The sequence below is a fragment of the Chiloscyllium punctatum genome, chromosome 6 (genome assembly GCF_047496795.1).
Source record: "Chiloscyllium punctatum isolate Juve2018m chromosome 6, sChiPun1.3, whole genome shotgun sequence".
NCBI lineage: Eukaryota > Metazoa > Chordata > Chondrichthyes > Orectolobiformes > Hemiscylliidae > Chiloscyllium > Chiloscyllium punctatum.
In genome coordinates this window covers 127,541,409-127,567,646 of record NC_092744.1, presented here as the reverse complement: position 1 = coordinate 127,567,646, position 26,238 = coordinate 127,541,409, and the positions used below count along the sequence as shown (strand labels likewise).

General features: G+C 43.7%; 2 non-coding genes across 2 annotated transcripts; both read right to left on the bottom strand.

The window, feature by feature from the left end:
* Nucleotides 1-935: 935 nt before the first annotated feature.
* Nucleotides 936-1,017, bottom strand: trnal-uag (transfer RNA leucine (anticodon UAG)). Its single transcript has one exon. It is a non-coding gene; the product is annotated as a tRNA-Leu (tRNA).
* A 1,661-nt stretch (nt 1,018-2,678) lies between these two features.
* On the bottom strand, nt 2,679-2,751 carry trnaa-cgc (transfer RNA alanine (anticodon CGC)). Its single transcript has one exon. It is a non-coding gene; the product is annotated as a tRNA-Ala (tRNA).
* Nucleotides 2,752-26,238: the final 23,487 nt, after the last annotated feature.

The following is a 26,238-nucleotide window of genomic DNA, read 5'->3' as shown; positions in this document are numbered from 1 at the left end:
TGTAAAGGGTTCCTGTTTAGCGGAGCTTGCCAACGCAGTCTGTGGCACAGTCCTTTACTGTGTTCGATGCTCACGTGAAAGGTAGTATTGCGAAACACTGCAGAAAGGAACGACATCCTTACTTTTGCTCCGACTGACCATACTCTGTGAAATTTTCCCAGATCCTCAGTTGAGGATTTTTGCAGCTGGAAGTTACCTCAGAAACCCTGTTAACTCGTAAAGTATTGAGCGAATCGCGAAACAGAAAGCATTTAACACGGAACACAAACAAAACTGGCAAACCTAATACATTTTCAGGCACAGAGATGCATGAATGCTAAATGTGAGACAGTCCGGGGGCATGAGCCATAAAGTAATCTCTCATATAAGAACAGGACAATTCCAAACTACTCTTTCAAACATACTGCAGCCCGAGGGAACCACCACTTCCCAGACAATGCTGAAAAGAGAGAAAGAAAGAACCTAATAAGAATGGGCCATAAAAAGTGAATTTAACAAATAACAGTGTCGATTAGATTACCTTTCCCATCCGATGTCTCCAGGACGGAAATGAAGAAAGTGGGAGAAATTCAATAACATATGACATCGAAATAGATTGGAACGATTTTCTCATTGGCCAGAAAACCGAATGACGGCGAGTCGAGTCACCGTCGGACTCAGTTTCGCAACAGCGATGAAATAACAGTCTCCATTCGGTTCCAGTAAAAGCTCAACTTGCCTGGAACAGAAAGCAACAGTAGAGCTGCTTGCGATTTTCCGCGCGTGAGGCGAACACGATCACGACAGCACAGACACTTTGGAAAATTCGGCACTTTCCCACACCGCAGTCAATTACCCGGGAAGTAAACCCATTTTCCTTCTGTTTTAAACAGAAATGCACCAGGGATCAAATCAGCATTTTAACAAGCTGCGCCGTTGGAGCTGTTCAGAGGAAATGGCAGGGGTGGGATTCGAACCCACGCCTCTGTCGAGACAGGAGCCTAAATCCAGCGCCTTAGACCGCTCGGCCACACTACCAACACGCCCGGCCCGCCATTTTCTTGCACTTCCAATTATGCTCCTGCATAACAACAGATGCAAACTCACGTGAAAACGGTTCTCTGAACCCTCTCCGACTCGCACAGCTGCTGGGATGTGCCCGTCTACAATATCAATTTCTCAGCAGATAATGACAGCCCATCAATCCAGACAAAAATCACTGGTAAGCTGAGTCTATCTTCTCAGACTGGATTCAGCTACAAATGTATCTGTGAGTGCGTGAGAATATTCGATCGGTTATGATTCGGTCAAATTACCATCAGCTGCTTGACATTACTGCAATTCGGATTCTTGCTTTGCTAAATGATTTCACCCATTGCTCGAAACAGGACAACTTTCACGTCGACACGGAACATGAAACACACCGGACTACAGGGAAAATGCACAAAGCTGAGCAGGCCGTGTCCCAAATCATACCGTACAGCATAGTTTCAGTCATTGTGTCTGTTTTGCAGAATAAGGTTCCCAAAGAATGTTCTCCACCCTAAAACCGGAGGTCGCATCCAATCCGAGAACGACAGATTACATTGTGAGGAAGGTCTGACCTCGGGGCCGGTTCGAGATGCCACTTTCCGTGCCTTTTACCTTAACCGTGCAATTTGCTGCAGAGATGTTCACACCTGGACATGAGCCTCATGGATACCAACTGAGTCGGAAACCTGTGTGGGAATCGACGAGAAGCGACTCAATAAAGTTTAACAAATTCCATGGTGCTTTTCAGAAATGCAGTTTCTTTTCACCTCAATCTAAAAGGCAGTTTCTGAACATAGTAACAGAAGTCAAAAGGTAATTACCTCACCCCACCCCCACTCCGGAAGAGGTGCTAAGTGCCCTTGATTGCTTTTTGTTCACGATGTGAAGAGCTCTCACGCCTGAGTCACCTTCACGTGTCTGGTTGCTGAGTGAATCACAAAGAAGGACTTTCTCCAGAGCTGCAACTGCCTCACTTCCCCACTCGCCCTCCCGTTTACATTTTCCTGCTCGTCAGTGATTTCAAGAAAACCAAATGGATGCGATGTCATTCTGTAGTCTCTCTGTCGATTCCTCCGTTTCAGTTCCAACGTGGCTTAGATCTCGGGGCGCACCTTAATATTAGCGACGCTATGAAAGCACAGGTCCAGAGGTTCCTCTGAGAGTGTAATTTCTTTCATTGCTGTTGCTGATTGAATGAGCCACTAACGTGCGAACTGCTCCAAAACATGATTCAGGATCTCTGGTGCCAATTCTCGCACGTTGAATAACGACAGACACCTTCCAAATGAGCTCTTTCAGAGACGACTTTGGGATACATTTGACGGACAGATTAGTTCAGGAATCCGTGGTGCACTGTGACACCAGCGCATCGGCTGCTTCCCTGTCTTTGAACCGGGCCGCCTGCGCAAGGAATGCAAATGCGGTAATGCTTTTCGTGGAAGGATCAGAAGGGGGTAACTACACTCTCAAACAGAATGGCATATGATCAGAACCAGGTTGGAGAAAAACTTTACAATGCTTTGCACTGTTAGTAAATGGAACTGCATTGCATTTCACTACGAGAGCAGATTTGTTTAAGCAATCTCGAAGGCAGGTTTGCAGATGGGAAAGCAAGCATGTAAGCTCCGTTCTTGTCCATGTAAAAGGCTGCAGTTGAAGAACAAAACTGTTTCTGCCCAGTTTCGATCTGGGGACCTTTTGCATGCGAAGCGAACGTGATGACCACTACACTACAGAAACTGGCCTCCACTGTTCCTGCTGGGGCTCAGTGGCATCCAGCACTGAAAGTTGAAGCCATTCTACCTTTCACCTTTCTGTTTCCATGAGCTCGTTGTTTAATGGGACTTGTTTAATTTTGGCTATGTGCTGAGCATGGACGAGATACACCGAAGTATCTGTTTCCACGCGGTGTACCCCAATAACGTTGTGTTGCTTACACCTGCTTTAAAGAATTACGTTTTTGCGGAGCTTACCGTCGCAGTCTGTGGCAAAATCATTTAGTCTGCTCGACTGCTCACGGGAAAGGTCGTATTGTGAAACACTGCAGAAACGAACGACATCCTTACTTTTGCTCCGACTGACCATACTCCGTGAAAGTTTCCCAGATTCTCAGTTGAGGATTTTTGCAGCTGGAAGTTACCTCAGAAACCCTGTTAGTTCGTAATGTATTAAGCGAATCGCAAAATAGAAAGCATTTAACACCGAACACAAACAAAACTGGAAAACCAAATGCATTTTCAGACACAACGAGCATGAATGCGAAATGTGAGGCAGTCCTAGGGCATGAGCCATAAAGTCATCAGACAACTAACAACAGGGCAATTCCAAACTACTCTTTCCAACATACTGGAGCCTGTCTCCTGTCATTAAGCATTTAAACACAGAAACACACACCCGTTCCTCCGCCACCACTGTCTCCTGTCATTAAACACGCACGCACACTACCCTGCATCACCACCCTGTCTGCAGCCCTTAAATAGATGTATACAGAAACACACGCACACAACACTCAACGAACACCCTGTCTCCTGCTATTAAACAGGTGCACACAGAAATACACACACAATCCTCCATCACCACCCTGTTTCCTACCATTAATCAGATATGCACAGAAACACACACACACAATCCTCCATCACCACCCTGTCTCCTGCCCTTCAATAAATATACACAGAAACACACACACACACAATCCTCCAACACCACCTTGTTCTCCTATTATTAAGCAGAGATATACAGAAATACACACACAACCCTCCACCACCACCCTGTCACCAGTCCTTAAACATATATACACAGATACACACACACACCATCCTCCACCAACACACTGTCTCCTGCAACTAAACAGATGTACACAGAAACATACACGCATATCTTCAGCACCACCCTGTCTCCTGGCATTAAACAGATATACACAGAAACACACATGCACACAACCCTCCACGAACACCAGTCTGTCTCCTGTCATTAAGCAGATATATACAGAAAAACGCACACAACCCTGCACCACCACCTTATCAACTACCATTAAAGAGACTGGTACAAAAAAAACCGCACAGACAACCCTACACCAACACTCTGTCTCCTGGCATTAAACTGATATACACAGAAACACACACACACACACACACACACACACACACACAACCCTCCACCACCACACTGTTCTCGTGCCATTGAGCAGATATACACAGAAATACACACACACAACCCTCAACCATCACCCTGTCTCCTGCCCTAAAACAGATATACACAGAAGCACACGCACAACCCTCCATTGCCAGCCTGTCTCCTGCAATTCAATATATATATAGAAACACACAAACCCCCCACTACCTCCCTGTCAGCAGCCATTAAATAGATACATGCAGAAACACACACACAGTCCTCCACCACAACCTTATTTCCTGCCACTAAGTGGATATACATTCAAACACGCACTCTACAATTGAACCACAACCATTTCTCCTGCCACTAAACATATATACTTTGAAAAACACACACACACAATCCTCGACCGCCACCCTGTCTGCTGACATTAAACAGATATACACACAAACACACACACGTCTGTCCACCACCACCCTGTTCTGCTGCCATTTAGCAGATATATATAAAAGTACACACACACAACCCTTGACCACCATCATGTCTCCTGCCCTGAAACAGATATACACAGAAACACACACATATACAGAACCCTCCACCACCACCCCGTTTGCTGCCGTTAATCAGACATACACATAAACACACACAGACACAACCCTCCACCATCACACTCTCTCTGGCGATTAAGCCGATATAAACAGAAACACAAACTAATCTCGACACCATCACCCTGTCTCCTGCCATTAAACAGACATGCACAGAAACACACACACACAACCCTCCACCACAACCCTGTCCCCTGCGATTAAACAGATGTACGTATAAATGCACAAACACACAAGTGTTAACCACCACATTGTTTTATGCCATTAAACACATACACACAGCAACACCAACACACAAAAACACACAAAACCCCCGACCAACATCTTGTTGCCTGCCATTAAGCAGATATACGCAGAAACGCATGCACAACCCTCAAGCACAACCACGTCTCCTGCAATTAAACAGATATACACAGAAACACACATACAACCTTCCACGAACACCCTGTCTACTGACTTTAAACAGGTATACACAGAAACATACACAATCCTCCACCACCCTGTTACCTGCCACTAAGCACGCAGACACAGAAACACAGACACTCTCCCCTTCAACACCACTGTCTCCTGACATTGAATAGAGATACGCAGAAACACACACAACCCTCCATGACAATCCTGACTCCTGCCATTGAGCAGGTATACAGAGAAACACTCACACACAATCATGTCACCTGCCATTTAGCATATATACGCAGAAGCACACACACAACCCTCCACACCAACATGCCACCTGCCATTTAATAGTTATACACAGAAACACACACACAGCACACTCCACTCCCACCCTGTCTCTAGCCCTTAAATATATATACACATTGACACACATGCACTCAACCCAATATGACCATATTGCCTCCTGACATTAAACAGGTAGACACTGAACCCAATGCACAACCCTCCACCACCACCCTGTCTCCTGTCTTTAAGCAGATATACACACAAACACACACACATCCCTCAACCACCACCCTGTTTCCTGCCATGAAAAAGATGTATGCAGAAACTCACAAACATACACACACACGCACACACAAGCACATACAAAACTCCATGAACACCCTGCCTCCTGTCATTGGACAGATATACACAAAAAACACACACATCAAACTGTCTCGTGCCAGTAAGCACATATACATGGAAACACACACTCACTCACTCAAATCTCCTCGACAACCCTGTCTCCTGCCATCAAACAGTTATACATGTAAATGCACACACACACAACTTCCACGAAATTTACAGCGGAGGGAACGCCAGTTACGATGCGATTAGGCAAGATTTAGGAAGTATAGGATGGGGAAGGAACCTGCAGGGAATGGGCACATTAGAAATGTGGAGCTTATTCAAGGAAAGGCTCCTGAGAGTCCTAGATAAATATGTTCCTGTCAGGCAGGGAGGAAGCTGTAGAGCGCAGGAGCCGTGGTTTACGAAGGAAGTAGAATCTCTGGTCAAGAGGAAGAGGGAGGCTTACGGTCGGATGAGATGTGAGTGTTGAGTTAGGGCACTTGAGGGTTACAAGGTAGCCAGGAAAGCCCTAAAGAGAGAGCTCAGAAGAGTCAGGAGGAGACATGAGAAGTTGTTGGACGATAGGATCAGGGTAAACCATAAAGCTTTCTATAGGTATTTAAGGAATAAAAGAATGACAAGAGTAAAATTAGGGGCAATCAAGGATATTAATGGGAAGTTGTGTGAAGAGTCGGAGGAGATAGAGAAAGCACTAAATGAATATTTTTCGACAGTATTCACTCTAGAAATCGACAATGTTGTCGAGGAGAAGACTGAGATACAGGCTACTAGACTCGGTGGGATTGAGGTTCACAATGAAGAGGTATTAGAAATCCTGCAGAGTGTGAAAATAGATAAGTCCACTGGGCTGGATGGGATTTAGCCTGGGATCCTCTGGGAAGCAAGGGAGGAGGTTGCCGAGCCTTTGGCATTGATCTTTAAATCGTCATTGTCTACAGGAATAGTGCGAGAAGACTGGAGGAGAGCAAATGTGGTTCCCCTGTTCAAGCAGGGGAGTAGAGACAACCCTGATAATTATACACCAGTGAGCCTTACTTCAGTTATTGGTAAAGTGTTGGAAAAGGTTATAACAGAAAGGATTTACAATCATCTAGATAATAATAATTTGATAATGGAGAGTCAGCACGGTTTTGTGAAGGTTATGTCGTGCCTCACAAACCGTATTGAGTTCTTTGAGAAAGTGACCAAACAGGTAGATGAGAGTAAACTGGATGATGTGGTGTATATGGATATCAGCAACGCATTTGATAAGGTTCTCCACAGTAGGCTATCGTTCAAAATGCGGAGGAATGGGATTGTAGGAGATATAGCAGGTTGGATCAGTAATTGACTTGCTGAAAGAAGACAGAGGGTGGTGGTTGATGGGAAATGTTCATCTGGAGTTCAGTTGCTAGTGATGTGCCGCAAGGGTTGGTGTTGGGTCCACTGCTGTTAATCATTTTTATAAACGACCTGGATGAGGCAGGAGAAGGGTGGGTTAGTAAATTTGCAGACAACATTAAGGTCGGTGGAGTTGTGGATAGTGACGAAAGATGTTGTAGGTTACAGAGAGACATAGATAAGCTGCAGAGCTGGGCTGAGAGGTGGCAAATGGAGTTTAATGTGGACAGGTGAGAGGTGATGCACTTTGGTCGGAGGAACAGCAATTCAAAGCACTGGGCTTATGATAAGATTCTTTGTAGTGTAGATGAGCAGAGAGATCTCGGTGTCCAGGTACACAGATCCTTGAAAGTTGCCACCCAGGTTGACTGTGTTGTTAGGAAGGCATTAATATAGGGATCAAGTTCTGAAACCATGAGGTTATGCTACATCTGTACAAAACTCTGGTGCGGCCGCACTTGGAGTATTGTGTACAGTTCTGGTCACCGCAATATAAGAAGTATACGAAGTATGCTTTGGAAAGAGTGCAGAAGAGATTTACTAGGATGTTGCCTGGTAAGGAGAGAAGGTCGTCTGAGGAAAGTCTGAGGGACTTGAGACTGTTTTCGTTGGAGAGAAGTTTGAGACATGACTCAATAGCGGCATATAAGATAATCAGAGAATTAGATAGGGTGGACAGGGAGAGTTTTTTCCAAGTATGTTGACGGCGAGAACGAGGGGCATCGATTTAAATTGAGAGGTGACAGATATAGGACAGATGTCAGAGGTAGTTTCTTCACTCAGAGAGTAGTAAGGGTATGGAATGCTTTGCCTTCAATGGTAGTAGATTCGCCAACTTTAAGTAAATTTATGTCGTCATTGGACAAGCATATGGACGTAAATGGAATAATGTGGGTTAGATAGGCTTCAGATTGGAATGACAGGTCGGAGCAACATTGAGGGCCGAAGGGCCTGTCCTGCACCATAATGATCTATATTCTATTTTCTATGAACACCCTGCTTACTGACCTTAAACGGATAAAACGCACATGCATACACAACCTTCCACCACCACCCTGTCTCCTGCCAGTAAGCACATAGATACAGGAATACAGACACGAAACTCTCCACTACCACCTGTCTCCTGCCTTTAAGCAGGTATATACACAAACACACAAACATACACATATACACATCTCTTGACCACCACCCCGTTTCCTGCCGTTCATCAGACATACACAGAAACGCACACGCACAACCCTCCACTACCACACTCTCTCCAGCCCATAAAACAGATATCCACAGAAACACGCACACGTCCCTCTCCCATCACCCTGTCGCCTGCCCTTAAACAGATATACACAGAAACACACATACATACAGAACGCTCCACCGCCACACTGTTTCCTGCAATTAATCAGATATACAAAGAAACAGACACACACAACCCTCCACCACCACCAGTCGGTCTCCCGTTATTAAGCAGATACTTACAGAAAAAACATACACTTCCCTGCACCACCACCCTAACACCAGCATTAAACAGACAGACACAGAAAAAAACAAACAAACAGACAACCCTCCAACAACACTCTGTCTCCTGGTATTAAACAGATATACACAGAAACACACACGTACCCCTCCACCACCACCACCCTGTCTCCTGCCATTTTACAGATATGCACAGAAACACACACACACACAAACCTCCACCACCAAAGTGTCTCCTACCAATAAACACTTAGACACGGAAACACAGACACATATCCTCCACCACCACCCTGTCTCCTGCCATTATAAAGGATATACGCAGAAACACCCACATGCACAACACTCCATGAACACCCTGCCTCCTGCCATTGGACAGATATACACAATAGCATACACACACCAAATTGTCTCGTGCCATTCAGCACATATGCACAGAAACACACACGCACACTCAGTCAAACCTCCTTGACCACCATATCTCCTCTCATCAAGCAGTTATACACGGAAATATACACACACAAACTTCTACGAACACCCTGCCTACTGCCCTTAAACAGATATACACAAAAACGCACATGCAAACACAATCCTCCACCATCACCCTATCTCCTACAATTAAATAGATTCACGCAGAAACACACACACAAGCACAAAAATCCATGAACAACATGCCTCCTGCCATTGAGCAGATATATGCAGGAACACACACACAACTCTTCATGACCACCTTGTCTCCTGCCACTGAACAGATATACACAGAAACACACACACCACCACCCTGTCTCCAGCCCTTAAATAGACATACACAGAATCACAGGCACACCCCTCCGGGACAACCCTATCTCGTGCCATTAAACAGATATACACAGAAACACACACACACAACCCTCCACCACTGCCCTGTTATCCTTCCATTGAGCAGATATGCACATAAATAGACACACACAACTTTCGACCACCACCAGTCTGTCTCCTGTCATTAAGCAGATATATACAGAAAAAACACACACAACCCTTCACCACCCCCCTCTCACCGACCATTAATCAGACATAAACAGACAACCCTCCATCAACACTCTGCTTCCAGGCATTAAACAGATATACACAGAATTGACTGGCTGACAGAAGGCAGAGGGTGGCTGTAGATGGAACGTATTCTGCCTAGACGACAGTGTTGAGTGGGGTCTCCCAGGGTTCTGTACATGGGCCTCTGATTTTTGTAGTTTTTTAAAATGACTTGGATGAGTAGGTTGAGGGGAGGGTTAGTAAATTTGCAGATGACATAAAGTTTGGAGGTGTCAGTGATCGTATAAATGGCTACTGCAGGCTGCAGCGTGACATAGACAGAATGGAGAGCTGGGCTGAGAAATGACAGATTGTGTTCAACCTGGATAAATGCGAAATGATGCATGTTGGAAGGTGGAGCTCGAATGCTGAATATAGGATTAAAGATAGGATTTAAGGCAGTGTGGAGGAACAGAGGGATTTGGATGGGCAAGTACATAGATCCCTCAAAGTTGCAATACAAGTGGATAAGGTTGTTAAGAAAGCATATGGAGTTTTGGCTTTCATCAATGGGGGGAAACAGTTTATGCGCAGTGAGGATTTGCTGCAGCTCTACAAGTCCCTGGTGAAGCAATACTTGAAATATTGTGCCCAGTTCTGGTCGCCCTAATGTAGGAAAGATACAGAGGCTTGGGAGGGGCTGCAAAGAAGGTTTACCAGGATTCTGCTTGAACTGGAGGGCTTGGCTTACGAAACAAAATGTTGAATAGGCTCGGATATCTCTCTGGAGAGAAGGAGGAAGAGAGGAGACCTGATAGAGGTGTACAAAATAATGAGAGGAATAGATAGAGTCAATAGCTAGAGTATTTTCCCCAGGACAAGATTGACTGGTATGAGAACTCATAGTTTGAAGATATTAGGAGGAAGGTATAAAGGCGATGTCAGAAGCAGTTTTTATTTTAACACAGAGAGCTGTGAATGCATGGAATACGTTACCAGTGGTAGTGGTGGAAGCAGAGTTATTGGGGACATTTCAGCAACTTCTAGACTTGCACATGGATAGCAGTGAATTGAGGGGTGTGTAGGTTGTTACAATATTTTACATTAGGATTAAACATCGTGGGTGAAAGGGCCTGTTCTGTGCTGTCCTTTCACTGTTCTATGTTCTCTGACAAGGGTGAGTCGACCTCTAACCACCTAATGCCAACTGCAAAAGATGTTTAAAGACTTCATCGAGTTGCAAAGGTGTCACGACTATAAGTATGTTTTGGTCATTGTTGATTTTCTTTTCCTTCATGGGTTGAAGCTGACCCCACTTCCAACGCTACTGCTCAAACTGTTGTAAATATTTTACTCAAGGAGATTATAGCCTGCTTTGGTATTTGATATTGTCTACCTTCTGACAATGCCCCCCCCCCACCTCCATTTTATTGGACATATTAATGAAGAATTATACTTTCATTTTGGGATTCACCACCAACTTCATTGTGCTTATTGCCCACAGGCTGCAGGGCTCGTGGAGCATGGTGAGCAGAGTCTGAAAAGTAAACTTGCCAAATGGACTTCTGAGACTGTTCTTTCCTCGGTTAGGGTAGTGCCACTGGTATTGTTCCACCTACAATAAACTCCTGTGGGGAAATCTCGCTTTGCCTTTTCGAGCACTCTCAGTCTGTATGATCTGAATGATAAAATGCATTGTATCTGATCCGCAGGACACAGTGCAGAAATTATCCCATCCCAGCGGACTGAGCTGCCTCCATTGATAGAGCTGTCTCTATTGGTAGAATATCATACAGTAACAGCAAATATCTTTTGATGTCATCCTTGAAGGTACTTGCTGCAAAAACTCTGACGTCTGCGGGAAACTGCTGTGATCAACGCTAGCATAGAGGCCCAGCGGGAGCCTGGTCGGCCCTAAACCAGAAAACAATCGATAAAAAGATTCTTCTTTTTAGAAGAATCCCATTTAGACCATCATCTTAACACTTCCTGGGGAGAAAATTGATCTGGAAGAGCGGACAGTCTCAATTTGTTCCAGCAATTACAACCTTGTCGGTGTGACAACAAAAGCAGAAACCTGGAATTGTTTATCTTGCTTCTGAAAAACAGGTGAGTAAATTTTGAAGATCACAGATATTTCTTCCTGGTGGTCATGAAATGATCTAGAGCAGAGTATGGTTCCCTGAGTATGGTCTGACTTCTGGGTTATGGACTGTGATATTCTGCTCACATGATCTGAACACATACAAAGTAATGACTCAGTGACAAGATCTGCTGAATCGGGTTCTGTGAAGAACAGAAGCCGATGGAATGAAAAGGGCCATAAGAATGGGAATGTAACAAATTATTTTCCAGACTCGAGGTGAGTGCATAGTGCTGTTTCCAGGGGTCAATATCGGTACAAGTAGACTGAAACAGCGTTGGGTGTTATTGTACTGCATCTTTTGTATAATGGTGCAAAAGCACGAAACTTTTGTATAGAGAGGATAACTTCAAAATCCTCAATGAGGCAAAACACACAAATGAGGTAAACAACAAAGTAACCACATAATTTGGTATTACGTTATGGCGTAAACGTCCCTGCTCAAATTTTGCTCAAAATCGCTCTCTGTCTAATTCCTAAGACTGATGTTCGAACAGTGAATGGTCTATGTCAATAAAAACCTGTTCTGAGCTCACAACTTCAGCATTTCATACGCCCCCTTATGTATGTCTGGCAATAGTAATTGATCCCTCACTATGTAACTTCAGCCCACGTAGAGAAGAAATAACTATAAGAACAACAGTCAAGCATGTGACTGCGATTTGACCCGATTCTGTTGCAGCTGTAATTGAAATTGTTTCCACCTTTCCTGTTTCGGTAATAAGATTGCACAGCTTAGTGGTGAGTTTTCATGCATTGAATTCGACCCAGCATCCTTTCTCAGGTGGAAATTTGCAGGGATAGAAGGACATGAATAATGACACGGGCACCGTTTACTGAAATACAAAGACGTTAGGAATGACACGCCCATGATACCATGTTGTTCGAAATGAAGGAAATGAGGTTTACTGGGAGATAAAGCCACCAGAAAAGAAAAGAGAGGGTTTAATGGGATGATGGCATAGATAAATAATAATGCGGGAGAAATCAGGAGAGACTTTGTTGTGTCCGAATAGAGGTTATCCAGCTGATGTGAAGATCTTAAGAGTAAATATGAGGGAAGTTTCCTCGTTTCAGTGAGTGGAAACTAGACGTTAGAACTTCAAACCCAACAGGGCACGGGAAATAATTTTGGTCAGGCATTTTATATTCTGAGAGTTATTGCATTCGGAGATGAATTTTCAGAAATAAAAACATTTTAGGAGCTGATTCCAGAATATTCGAAAAGCGCGTGCAGGCACACAAGGAGTGAATTAAACAGCGACAGTGATTCTGGGCTGCCTGGATGGGGGTGCAAAAGGGAAACACTCTGGAAGTGGTTAACATTCATAGGAAAGAAATTGCATAACACCTGCAATTGAAAATGTTAAGTGTAAGAAGAGCTAATGGGGTTGGAAGGTGCAGCAGCTCATTCTACATGAAATATTATATAATTCAAATGCACTGATCTGTTTGGTTTAGCTCTGCATTGAATGGAAGTCGGTTAGCTCAGTTCGTTGACTAACTGGTTTGTGAGAAAAATGAGACCAACAGCGTGGGATTAATTCTCTCACTGTCTATCCGCCGTTTGATATGATCATGGCTGACCAAACATGTCAATGTCTTTGCCCAGCTCATCCACAACAACCTGTCATACAATGCGATAAAGACATTTAAGCAATCGAAAATTTCTGTTCATACAGGTAACATGATACATATTGCATCCGTCAATAATCTTCACCATTCGGACATCCAAGAACACGTTGCACAGTGGGTTTCTGCACGAAATTTGCAGGTTTTGCCGATGAGCATCTGATTCTGATCTGATCATTATTCAAACGATATGATTCTGTAAAAACTCACAACCAAGTAGGGAATGAATTTCCTGTGGTCAGTAGCAGGGATGAGAACTCCAGACGATAGGAATTGGCGATGAATCAGCAAAACACTCAACGTTTCAGCTGAAAACTGAATTTAACTCCAATTCTAGTGCGGTTCAACCCACAAACATTGAATTGCAAAGTTCCCAAATTTGTAGAAATCTAACACGCTTTCCATTGCGCCACAGAGCTGCACTCGCCACAATTTTACTGCACCCAAAGTTGCGGTTGTCATCGAGAAGATGTCGACAATCACCAGGAGATGGGGAGTTTATCAAGGAGATCTTTTATTGGCAAACAAAAACAGTGACATTCAGAAAACAAAATTTCGACTCGCACGAACCTCAGGGTCCATGGCATAGAGTCATAGGGTCATTGAGATGTGCAGCATCAAAACAGACACTGCTGTCCAACTTGTCCATGCTGACCAGATATCCCTACCAGTCTAGTCCCACCTGCAATCACCCGGACCATATTCCTCCAAACCCTTCCTGGACACATGCCTCTCAAATGTTGCAATTGTACAAGCCTCCACCACATCCTCTGGCAGCTCATTCCATTCACGTACCACCCTCTGTGTGAAAAGTTTGCCCATTAGGTGTCTTTCATATCTTAACCCTCTCACACTAAACCTATGCCCTCTAGTTCTGGACTGCCCGAACCTCAGGGAAAATATTTTGTCTATTTATCCTTTCCGTGCACCTCATAATTTTGTAAATCTCTATGAGGTCACCCTTCAGCTTCCGAAGCTCCAGGGAAAACAGCCCCAGCCTGTTCAGCCTCTCCCTATAGCTCAAATCCTCCAACCCTGACAACATCCTTGTGAATCTTTTCTGAACCCTTACAAGTTTCACAGCATCTTTCCGATCGGAAGGACACCAGAATTGCACGCAATATTGCAACAGTGGCCTAAGCAATGGCCTGTCCAGCCGCAACATGCCCTCCCAACACCTGCACTCAAGACTCTGACCTAAAAAGGAAAGCATACCAAATGCCTTCTTCACTATCTTATCTACCTGCGACTCCACTTTCAAGGAGCTATGAACCTCCACTCCAAGGTCTTTTGGTTCAGCAACACTCCCTAGGGACTTTCCAATAAGTGTATAAGTCCTGCTGAGATTTGCTTTCCCAAAATTCAGCACCTCACATGCATCTGAATTAAACTCCATCACTTTATACCTTTGTCTTTAATCATGTCTTGTTAGCTTATCAGAATGCCAACTGTGTTAGTCAGAATTACCTCACTCCAGGTATACAATAAACCAATGGTGCTAATTCCCATTATCGTTCTACTTCTGCCACTATTGTTTTTCCTAATTTATTCTACTGTAACTATTACGTATTCTACTGCCACCTGTGCTACAACGAACCTCCATCCCAGACTAACCTGTCATGATTAGATATTTAGCTACCCCATCTATCACAATGTTTTCCTGTCCCAAGCTGACTCTACTAACTACTAATTCGATATTTAATGCCATATCCTGCGACAAGTGTCTCAAGCAGGCTGACTCTATTATCAATTAATTATTTTAATTCATGTCCTAAGTATGTACTGTCACGACGTTTCCCAAACTGCCATGATAATATTTAGTAGGCAAGGCTGACTTTATTAATTGTTATTATCTCAGTCTGCCATAGTAACCTTTCAGCCTCAGTCTGACTCTGCTAATTGGTGTAGGAGCATTCCACTGTTCTTATCCCATCCTGCCACAGTGACCTTTTGACGAATGTAGCATTCTGGAGACCCCTTGTAACAGATTGCCAGTCGTTTCCATGCCTTTAACCTTCCCATGCTTTCATGCTCTGTATTTTCTGTGCAGTGTTGCGATCTTTCATCAGACATCTTCACCCCACTTTCCCTAACTGCTCCTTATTCAAGAGTGCTCTCGCTTCTCAAGTATTCGGCTAAATACTCCTGAAATGTTTTGATGACTCATAGCTTTACCACACGTTCAAACAGTGACTTCCAATTTTACAATACTCTCAGAGTGAAAACTTTCTTCCTATATCTCATCTGAACATCCTCTCTCCCTTGCGTTTAACAGAAACCCCTGGATGTTAACTCTTCCCATAAGAAGTTCATTCCTATCACACGTACCGATCCCCTTAATGTGCACCTTAATCACTTCCTCACTTAGCTTTCTCCGCTCCCAGATAAAGAGCCTGAACTGAGCTTGTCTATCTTCGCCATGGCAATAGTGTCGTGCTGGAAAAGTACAGCAGGTCAGGCAGCATCCATGGAGTGGGAGAATCGACGTTTAAATCTTTCATCAGGAATGAGGCTTGAGGGTGGGGACTGAGAGATAATTGGGAGGGGGTTGGGCTTGGGTGCAAGGTAGCTGGGAAAGCAAATGGTGGATGGAGGAGGGGAGAAGGTGATAAGTCAGAGGGGTAGAGATGAATAGGTCCGAAGGGTGGTGCTGAGTTGGATGTTTCAGACTGTGATAATGTGGGGGAGGGGAAATGAGGAAGCCACCGAAATCCACATTTATCCCGTGTGGTTGCAGGGTACCAAGGCAGAATATGAGGCGTTCATCTTCCAGGCGTCAGGTGGTAAAGTTTTCTTGGTGGCTTATGTCCGAACCGTCGATTGTCCTGCTCTGCAATTCACATGACAGGAGAGATGTGAAAACCAAAAACTAAAAAAAGGACAAAAACTTATAGATTCAGAGTTAGTGGAATTAGACACAGTGCATAAAGAAACCATGTGGCCAGTTGAGTCTGCACTGTGCCATGGAAGAGATTCACACTCTCCACTCTATCTTTCTAAACCTGCATTTATGGTGCACCTACAAAAATAGAAATTACTCCAAAAGCTCAGCGAGTCAGGCAGCATCAGTGGAGAGAAATCATAATTAACATTGAGAATTAAAATCAGGTCCTATGAAGGGTCTGTTGACCCGAAATGGTCATTCTGTTTTCCCCGACCTGCAATTCTGAATTTTGTCTCTTATTTACAGCACTTACAGTGCATTCAGATTTTGTTTGCCATTTACCTGAATTGCACACATTTGCATTGTGGGAAGGAATCGGAGCAGCCAGAGAAAACTCACACGGGAGAGAGAGAGAGAGAGAGAGCAGGAGTGTGCAAATTCCACACAGTCAGTCACACAAGACTTGAATCAAAGGCGGATTTCTGACGCTGAATGGTGCAGTTCTACCCACTGAGCCCTCCCAATATGCAAGCGCCTGTCCTGGACGCAAATTGAACCCGACTTCACGCAGTGACAGGCGGTGGTACTACCCAGGAATTCTATGCAAAAATAAGCCTATGTGTTAATACTGGAAATTAACATTCGCTTAACTATCGGAACACTTTTTAAAATTACTTGGCCTATAGCCTTGTATGTCTTGGCATCACAAATTCACATCGGAAAACATCTGAAAGTTTTGAGGATTTCTGCCTCTGCAACCTTTGCATGCAATGAGTTCCAGATTTCAACCCACGGCTGTTTCAAGACATTTGTCTGAACATTCACTCAAACCTTTCCTCCTCTATACTTAAATCTATGCCACCCTGCCCCTCCCCCCGTGATCGATCTCACCATCAAAGAAAAACATTGATTTCAGTCTATGCCATCCATATTCCTGATTATTTTTTGCATTTCAATCATGTTTCCTCTCAATCTCTTCGACTCTAAGAAAAACGCCTCCAGTCTGTCCAATTTCTCTTCACAACTGAAACTCTTCTACCCAGACAATATCCTGTTAAATCTCTCCTGCATCATTTCCAGTGCTATCATATCCGTTCTATAATACGAATTGCATAACTGCACACAATAGACAAGACAGAGCTAAATGAGCAAGTGGAATAAATGATGTAGAAGTCCACAGACAGAAATATTTTCGAATAAATTTTCTTTTCCTCAGTGCTGCCCTGTGTCCTTTTCCATAGCCTGATGTTCGAATAATCTCTGGTCCAAGTGGTAAAAGCTGTTACATGAGAATTGATCTCACAACCATAGTATCGAAATGGATTGATTGGCTTGAAGATGAGCACCTGGTTCTTCTATGATGGCACCGAGGCGAAAGAAATGCCAAAGCTGGGAGTGCTCCTGGTCAAAGGCGGGAACGAAGAACATAATTGTTGTATTAGGATACAACACCAGCATTAACCCGCAATACAGATTGGATCAGCTGAAGCGTGCTGGAGCCTTCAGCGAGAGATCGATTAATTGAAAGCATTCTCTGAAATTTTCCTTTAACAATGCGCTGTTTTGTTACTTCGACATTAAGAGCTGTTTTTGATCACATCATCTCCACATCAGCCGCTTGCTCCCAATAAACACTCCAGACCAGCGTACATCACTTTAATTCCGACACAGCCACATGTCATATTCTCATTCCCTCTGTGAAAATTAGAATTGACAATATCATTCTCTGAGATGCAGCAATGTAGCATGAAGTTGACAGAGTAGTGAACAAAGAAGAACAAAGAACAGAGAAAATTTACAGCCCAGGAACACGCCCTTTGGATATCGAAGCCTGAGCTGATCCAAATCCATTGTCTAAACCTATCACCCAATTCCAAAGCATCCCTCTGCACTCTTCCTACACATGCATCTGTCCAGGAATTAGACTTCCCAAAATGCATCAACTCACATTTGCCTGGATTCAACTCCATCTGCCTCTTCTCCGCTCAACTGCCCTATCTATATTCTCCTTCATTCTTTGACAGTCCCCTATGCTTTCTGCTACTCCACCAATCTTCGTGTCATCTGTAAATATAATGGCGATATTTGGGCGAGCAACCCTTGGAGACTGGAGCATTGCAGCTGCTGGTAATTAGATTCGATGAATAAAATCTGGAATATAAACCCGCTGAGAGGAAGAGTGACAAAAAGTTTTAATTTGCTGAAAACCCATTCATTCATGTCCCTTCAAAAGGGAAATCTGCCGTCCTTAAAGAGACCTGCCAACATATAACTCCAGACCCACAATAGTATGGTTCAGCCATACATTCCCTCTGACTCAGTTCAAGGAGAGTTAAGGTTGAACAACAAATGCTGTTCAGACTATGATGGTCACACTCCTGGGGAGAATAAGGAAGGATAAAAAAGATACATGGTCACACTCCTGGGGAGAATAAGGAAGGATAAAAAAGATACATGGATGACCGGGAAAATTGGGAATCGTCTCAGCGTGGTCTCAAATTCAGCTGATTATCCAAACTAAATAGACACAAGAATACCCACGCCTCCATGAAGTCAGGTCCATGGGGACGGGGTCTGTAGGAAGGGATTTAATTGCCCGCTGAAATGTAAACTCACTTCCTCAGTCACAATGTGGGCAGGTCATTCACCACTCCCCTATGTGAGAAGGAATCAGTCAGGAGACCAACCTGCAGAGTTGCAATCAGGTTTACAAATGATAGCAAGGGTCCGATTCTGCTGTTATTGCAGGTGTTCATCCCATCCAGCATTGAACAATGCTTGGATGCCTGTTTCCAGTGGAGTACCACTGTTTCCTGATTTAGATCAATAATTCAAACAGAGTTGTAGGAGTCACGTTTAGATGTTTACAGACGATGCAACAATTGGTCGTCTTGGTGACTGTGATGAATAATATCAGGGATCGCAGGGATGTATCAATCAGGTGGAAAGGAACAACGGCGAATGGAATTGAATCCAAACCAGTAAGTGGTAATGAATTTGGAGAGTTGAAACAATAGCAGTGAGGATTCTGAGCGATGTACAGGACCAAAGAGATTTTGTAGTAGATATTCACAGATCTCTGAAGATTGTTGGGCAGGGAGATCAGTTGTACGAGAGGCTCTTTGTTGACCACAGTCTGAGAATGATATTCGATCTTTAGCAAACGCCAATTTTGGAAACAACTGATGGAATGAGCACAAGTCTGGTCAATGCGATAATCAACATTTTTCAAAATTGTAAAATAAAATGTGGAGGGCTCGAGTATAACTCTTTGCCCATCAAGACCGCTTCACCACTCAATGAATTTATCACTGCTTCCTCTCCAAGTCATGCTGGTATGTGCCTTGGAGGGTAATTCATAAATGGTGACGTTTCAGTGCATCTTCAACCTTGTCATTATAGTCGGTACAGTCTTTGAGCTTTGAAGGTTCTGTCAACAAAGCCTGTGTGACTTACTTCAGTGAATATTCTAGGTGGTGCACTCTGCTGCAATTGTGCCTCAGCAGTGAAGTGAATAAATATTCAGGCATTGAACAATGTACAGTAAGTGACTGTATTGTCGTGGAGGGTTTCCAGTTCCTTCAGTGGTATTTCAGCGGCACCCACCTCGGCAAATGGAGAGAGTTCTGTTCAACATCTAATTTGTGCGTTGTGGACGATGTCGGCTTCACAGAGACAAGGGTTGAGTTAATGATCAAACAAAGTCGACCGACGGACATATTTTTGTCATCAACTTCTTTTATGCGCGATCAGGTTCCATTTCTCCTAAACACTAGCTGTCAGGACGATTACACGGAGGAATTCAGCTACAATGAAGCCATCAAATGACAATCGAATATGATTAGATTCTGATTTGTCAGATTTATCATTGCTGTATTTGGTCTGCGGCCGAAATTCCTACCCATTTCATCACCGAAATTTCTCCAACTGTCTTAAGAATATGTAAGGACGCTGCAGGGGACAGCAGAGATTTACGAGGATGTTGCCAACTCTGTATAAAATAGACCTTCGTGGAATGATTGGTTAGGCTGGGATTATTCTCCTCGAAACAAAGGAGGTGGAGGGGTGCTCTACAATCATTTAACACGAATCATAAACGTTCAATATTCGTGGAATCTTGACAGGGTAGATACGGGCAGATGGTTTGCCCCATGCTGTGAGGAGAGCACCAGAGGACATAATCTCAGAATTAGATATTGCCCATTTAATTCAGAAATGAGGAGTCATCTCTTTGCTCAGCGGCCAAACAATCTGTGCCATCAGTGTTGTTGGGTGTTTTCAAATTGTGCCAGATAGTTAAACAGAAAGATGTTGAAAATTTGACGAGGTAAGTGGGCAGAAAGGAGTTAAAGATTATCAGATCAAACATGAGTTCGTTGAATGGTGGGGCAGACTCCATGGGCTGAATGGCAAACTTCCATTTGTTCAACATTTTGTCAAACGCCTTATTTTATTAGTAAGTTCAGAATTGTGGGGGGATGGGATGAAGTGATAGAAAAGGATTATTAAACAGATCAGACAGATCAGGAACAAGGCTCATAATCTCAGGAAGATGAAATGTACTGTGACCTGGGGATAACAAATGACACTGGGCACAGCACAGGTGGCTGCATACATAAGTTGTGAAAGCTGAAGAAAATTGGTAGACCTTATACAATTGGCAAGTCAGTGATCACGCTGGATGATGGATCGCTGTATGATTCACACACAGCAGAAACTTGTGAAAGAATGAAAAGTTCGTTTCATTGCAGAAGTTTTCTGTGGTTCCAATTCCGAGTCACTGTTTGAATTACTGATCAGATCATTGTGTGAAGTGTTAGGTTAAGATACTCATGCGCCGCCCCCCCAACTCCCCCCACCCCGCCCCCCCCCCCCCCAACTGGATAAACTTGTGCTCCCGATCTATTGTTATTTGTTTCTCATTCTTTCGATACAAATTCATAGAAAGACTAGATGGAATGTGGGGCGGAAAGAAAAATGTGTTCTTTCTCATTACACTAAGTTAATCTGCAATTGAATAGAATGACTGCTCTCACTCTTCATTTCGACTTTAACGTGGTGCCAATTATTCGTGAATCTCCCGTGCAGTGAAGGTCAAGAACAAGATTCTCTATCCATTCTATACCAGATGTGTGAGGTGCCAATAAAAACTGCTGGAGCGGTTTGTGAAGTTAGCAACCAGAGTGTGACTCGAACTCGTGAATGCGGAGCACAGTGGTGTAATAACCCACCACCACAATCATTCAGTCTTCTCAGCACATTTTGTAGAGTGGTGACATGTCACCTCATCAGGTTATATGTGGTGAAAGTGAAGGATGAGAAATTTGCAGAGCGGAATCAAATCCACACCATTGTGATTCTGCTTGCACCAGAATTATAATAACAGCAAATGCCAACAAATCGCCATGTTCGTCAGAATGAATAGCTGTCAGTGATACATTCTGAGTCAGAACTGTGTCGGAATGAAACAGAGAACAAGAATTTTCCCTCATAATCACATCTACATTTGACTCATAATTTCTTCAGTCACATTCTCTTTCACGTGAAGAAGCAGCCATGGAGAGGGAAATAAAAGCGATGTTGTGTCTGAATGGCCTTTCCGATATGGCTGAACCCAAAATGGATTAAATCACAAGAAACACTGTTTTGTTCGTTTCATTTTAATTTTGCTGCAACCTCACAATGTTCATTGTAATAATCACAAGTGAATTAGATTTATCTCATTGGAACGATTAATGTTGTAGTCAAATTTGCTCAGACTTTATTTCAGCTTTAGGAAAATACTGCTTAGAAAATCAAAGGGTTAAAGTGCAAAAGAAAATCCACCAGTTTTGTTGCTCGTTGCTTTGGCAGATTTCACCGAGTATTAAATGGACCAAACATCATGGTATTTGTCCTCACATCCTTATCGCATGTGATTAAAGCAGTAAGTCGGTCTCCAAGCAGCTGGTCACTTCCTATTCATTATGTAATATCTTCCCTTCACAACAAAGAAAAATCCACTCAGTTCCATTCACAATGCTTCAGGTAGAATATTATGCCAAATCTTTCGAAATCCAGAGGTTTTGGAATCGAATCATATTCAGCTGCACACGTTCACGAAATTCTTTACATTTAAAGTCAACCCACTTAGACATTGTTTCCCTGCAACTTCCGACCAACTACACCACACCCCAACACCTTTACCTAGCCACACGCTGTCTCTCTCCTTGTGAATTTTTTTCCTTGTATGTCACCAAATGTGCCTTTCCAAATATTTTGAAAAACAGATTCTCGGAGTGACAGCGATTCTGCTCTCATCATTTCTTTGTCCTTCAAAGGTTTTATCAAAGGTTTTGAATGGCTGACGTCTAGACGTTTACTCAATTGAAATATGGAATTTTCCTCCTATTTACTCTGTCCAAACATCTCATAACATGAACCCCCCCAACCCCCCAATTAAGTCTTTCTTGGTTCAGGATTAACTGTTCTAAATTTTCGAAGACAACAAGTGAATAAAATCTCATCCTCAGTACACCCCGTCTCAGCATCGTCTCTAATGGCTTTACACCCCAGTAAACACCTTCATAACCCTCTCCGAGAGAATCACAGAATCCTACAGTGCAGAGAGAGCATTTCAGTCAATCAAGCCGGTGTCGACACACTGAAGAGCATCTCACCCAGACCTAGCTCCCCTCCCAATTTCTTTATATTTCACCAGAAGAAGGGGCAACCCTCCCCATTATGATATCAAAAAAAAGCTGTTGGGCTATAACCTGGCGTCATGTGACTGCTGGCATTGTCCCCGCGTTATCCATGGCTAATTCACTTAATTTACTTAATTCAATCCCTGGACACGAGAGGGCAATTTAACTTGGCCAATCAATATAACCCTCAGACCAAACAGCAATGCGAATTACTGAGCCAATGTTCCATCATCGTGAGCAAAACCTGTATCATTCTTAATGGCTTTATATCCTGGTAACTCAGCCTCATCAAAGCAAATCAACCCAAATTCAATGTATTGAAACACTACTCTGTGCTTTACAATCTGATTCGTGCTGCGGGAAATGTTTCTGCGCTCATATTTGAACGCTTTTACGCTGTTCCTTCCTCACCTTCCTGCTTCCAATAAACACTTCAATCCGGAACAAGTCTGTCAAATGCTTTTCATTCCAACACAGTAAAAAGGTGCAGTTTGCAGAGATAACGTGTTTGCACTTTCACTGACACTGCCTCCCTGAGAGCTGAAGCCCTTTGCCCCACTGATTCAGGCAGCACTGTCCTTCCTGTGACATGCCCCATCGAGAATGGAAGGACAGGTATCAATACCTGCACTTGGAAATGGAGCGACAATTTTAAAATATTTAAATTGTGCCCAGTGGAGAATTGAGCCCTGTGACAACCAGGGATATTAACCATTATACTACCGAGGACAAGAGTGTCAAAGGAGGCCCTTCCACCAATTGTGGCCACACTTGTCAAAAACAATGCCTAATGAACTGAATCCTATTTCAGAATGCTTACCCCACAGCCTTATTTGTCTTGGCATCAAAAGTTCACATCTGAATATTTGTTCAGGCTATAAGGGTTTCTGCCGCTCTGAAAAATGCAGACAGTGTATTCCAAATTCCAACCCCCCACTGGCTGATAAAGCTTTTTCGCACATCTTCTCAAACCTTTCTGTCTTTCTCCTTAAATCTCTGGCCCCTTCTGATCGATCCCTGCATCAATGGCAAACTCGTTCAGTCAACCTTGTCCATATCCTAACTCACTCATGTCTTGTCTACATCTCCTTTGCACTGCGACAAACACTCCACTCTGTCCTGTTTTTCTTCACAACTGAAACTCTTCGGCCCAAACAAAATCCCGGTAAATATCTCCTGTAATGTTCTCAGTGTGATCACATCCCTGCTATAATGTGACTTGCAAGACTGCACACAACGCTCTTGCTTGACGCTAATGAGCATTTGTTTTTTTAAAATTTCTGGATTAGTATGAGGGCGATTCTGGCTGGGCAGAGTTTATTACCCATTCCAAATTGCCCAAAGGGCAGTTGGGACTCAACCATATTGCTATGAGTCTGAAGTCACATGCAGCCCAGACCAAGTAAGGATAGCAAATGCCATCCCGAAATAACATCAATGAAACAGATTTTTTTATCAACCATTGTAATTGGATATATAGTAGTCATTAGATTCTTCAATGCAGATATTTATTGAATCCAAATTTGACGATCATGGCATTGTGGGATTCAAGCCCGAGTACCCAGACTATTACCTCGGTCTCTGGATTATCAGTCCTATGAAATTACCACAAGACCAACACAGAAAGCCACAAAGCTGATCTTGAACAATAAAATGTCTTTTCACCAAAACTGCCCTGGGTATTTTCCATGAGCCTGACGCTACAATTGTCTCTGGCCATTGTCAGTACAAGCTGCTACATGGGGATTAATTTCACAACCGTGGATCCAAATGGATTGACTTGTTTGAAGGTCCCGATGGTGGGATTGGGGCACGTTCACCCAACAACAGTAACCGCAGCAGCAGCACAGACAGAACAGAATGAATGTGAAAGAGAGTGATAGATTGGGCATTGCCTCAGAGAAATGGGAGAAGGGACGGAAAGGAGGTTTAATGATCGTGGGAAGGACCGGAATCTCTGACAACTGGCGTGTTTGAACCCTGATATATGAAACCCAGAGATGTAAGAGAGCGGAATTTGAAGGTAAAACAATTAATTTCTTAGCATGTGTCACAAAAAGGACAACGGAGAGAACAATTAGTGCCGTGATTTGGTTTCAAATCGAGGTTGCTGTGGTCACAATGCAAAATACCGACAACCACGATCACAGCAACCATTGAACTGGATGCTTGCAAGCAGCAATAAGTATACTAGCAGAGGAAAGGTTCGGAACAACAGCAAATGTACAATATCAGTACTCAGCGAACAGTGAAAGACATGTGGGAACTGAGAATGAGCTGAATCTTTCAGTTCGATGTTCTCAGAGACTGTGGAGATCCCTTGAATGACAAGGAGATCGATCGATTTCGACAAAACATCAAAGACTCGGGGGACAGTACAGGATATTGTTGAAATGTATGCTTCAATAGCATTTTAGCTTAACATCAGCACAGCCGCCCAGATCCAACCGGAAATGTGGATGGGAATGTGCGCGTGGAGTTACTCTCTGCTTCCAGTGATGCAATAGGTGAGCGTCCTGTCCTTCTGTGATGGTATAGGGGCGCAAGAAATTCCTCGGTTGAGTGTGCTCCTGCTCAAGGGAATGGTTGTCCCCGTTTATACTATCATAGCGATTTCCGGTGCATCTTCCTAAGACAGCTGAGTGGCACAAGTGGAGCGTGTTGAACCCTTAACTTTGCAATGGTTTTGCTGCAAAGATGATTTTGCTGTTTGGATCTGTGTTTCCGACACTGGCGGTGGCAGCTACATCTCCTCGCATCAGCTCAGTTTCTTCCACACAGTCAAGGCCTCAACCTGGAGAAGGTGCTGCTGGCGGTGATATTTTAAACTAGTCATCCTTGGGGGTTGGGACACCGGAAATTTTGATGTTTACGTTCGACAAATAAAACATGAAATACAAGCCTGACCTCAGGAACAGAGATCATGACTTTAATTTCCTGCAATCCCATTCATTCATGTCCCCGATGCAGGGGATTCAACCATCTTCACCCAGTCCTGCCTACGAGAGACTCCAGGACCAGAAAAACATGAGCTGACCCTTAATTCAAGAATCTCCACCGTGTGGCGAAGCAGTCTAATCGGCCCTTCCAGTGCACACGGTACAGCCGAAGCGCATTCCACCAGACCCCACGGTATTCCCTTTCCCATAAGCCTGCATTTCCCATTGTTGATCCCTGTAACTGGCACATCGTTGGTCAGAGGGAGAAATAAAAACGCAAACACAAAGAGAATGTGAAGATTGCCCACAGATAGACACCCAAGGCTGGGATCACATCCGGGTT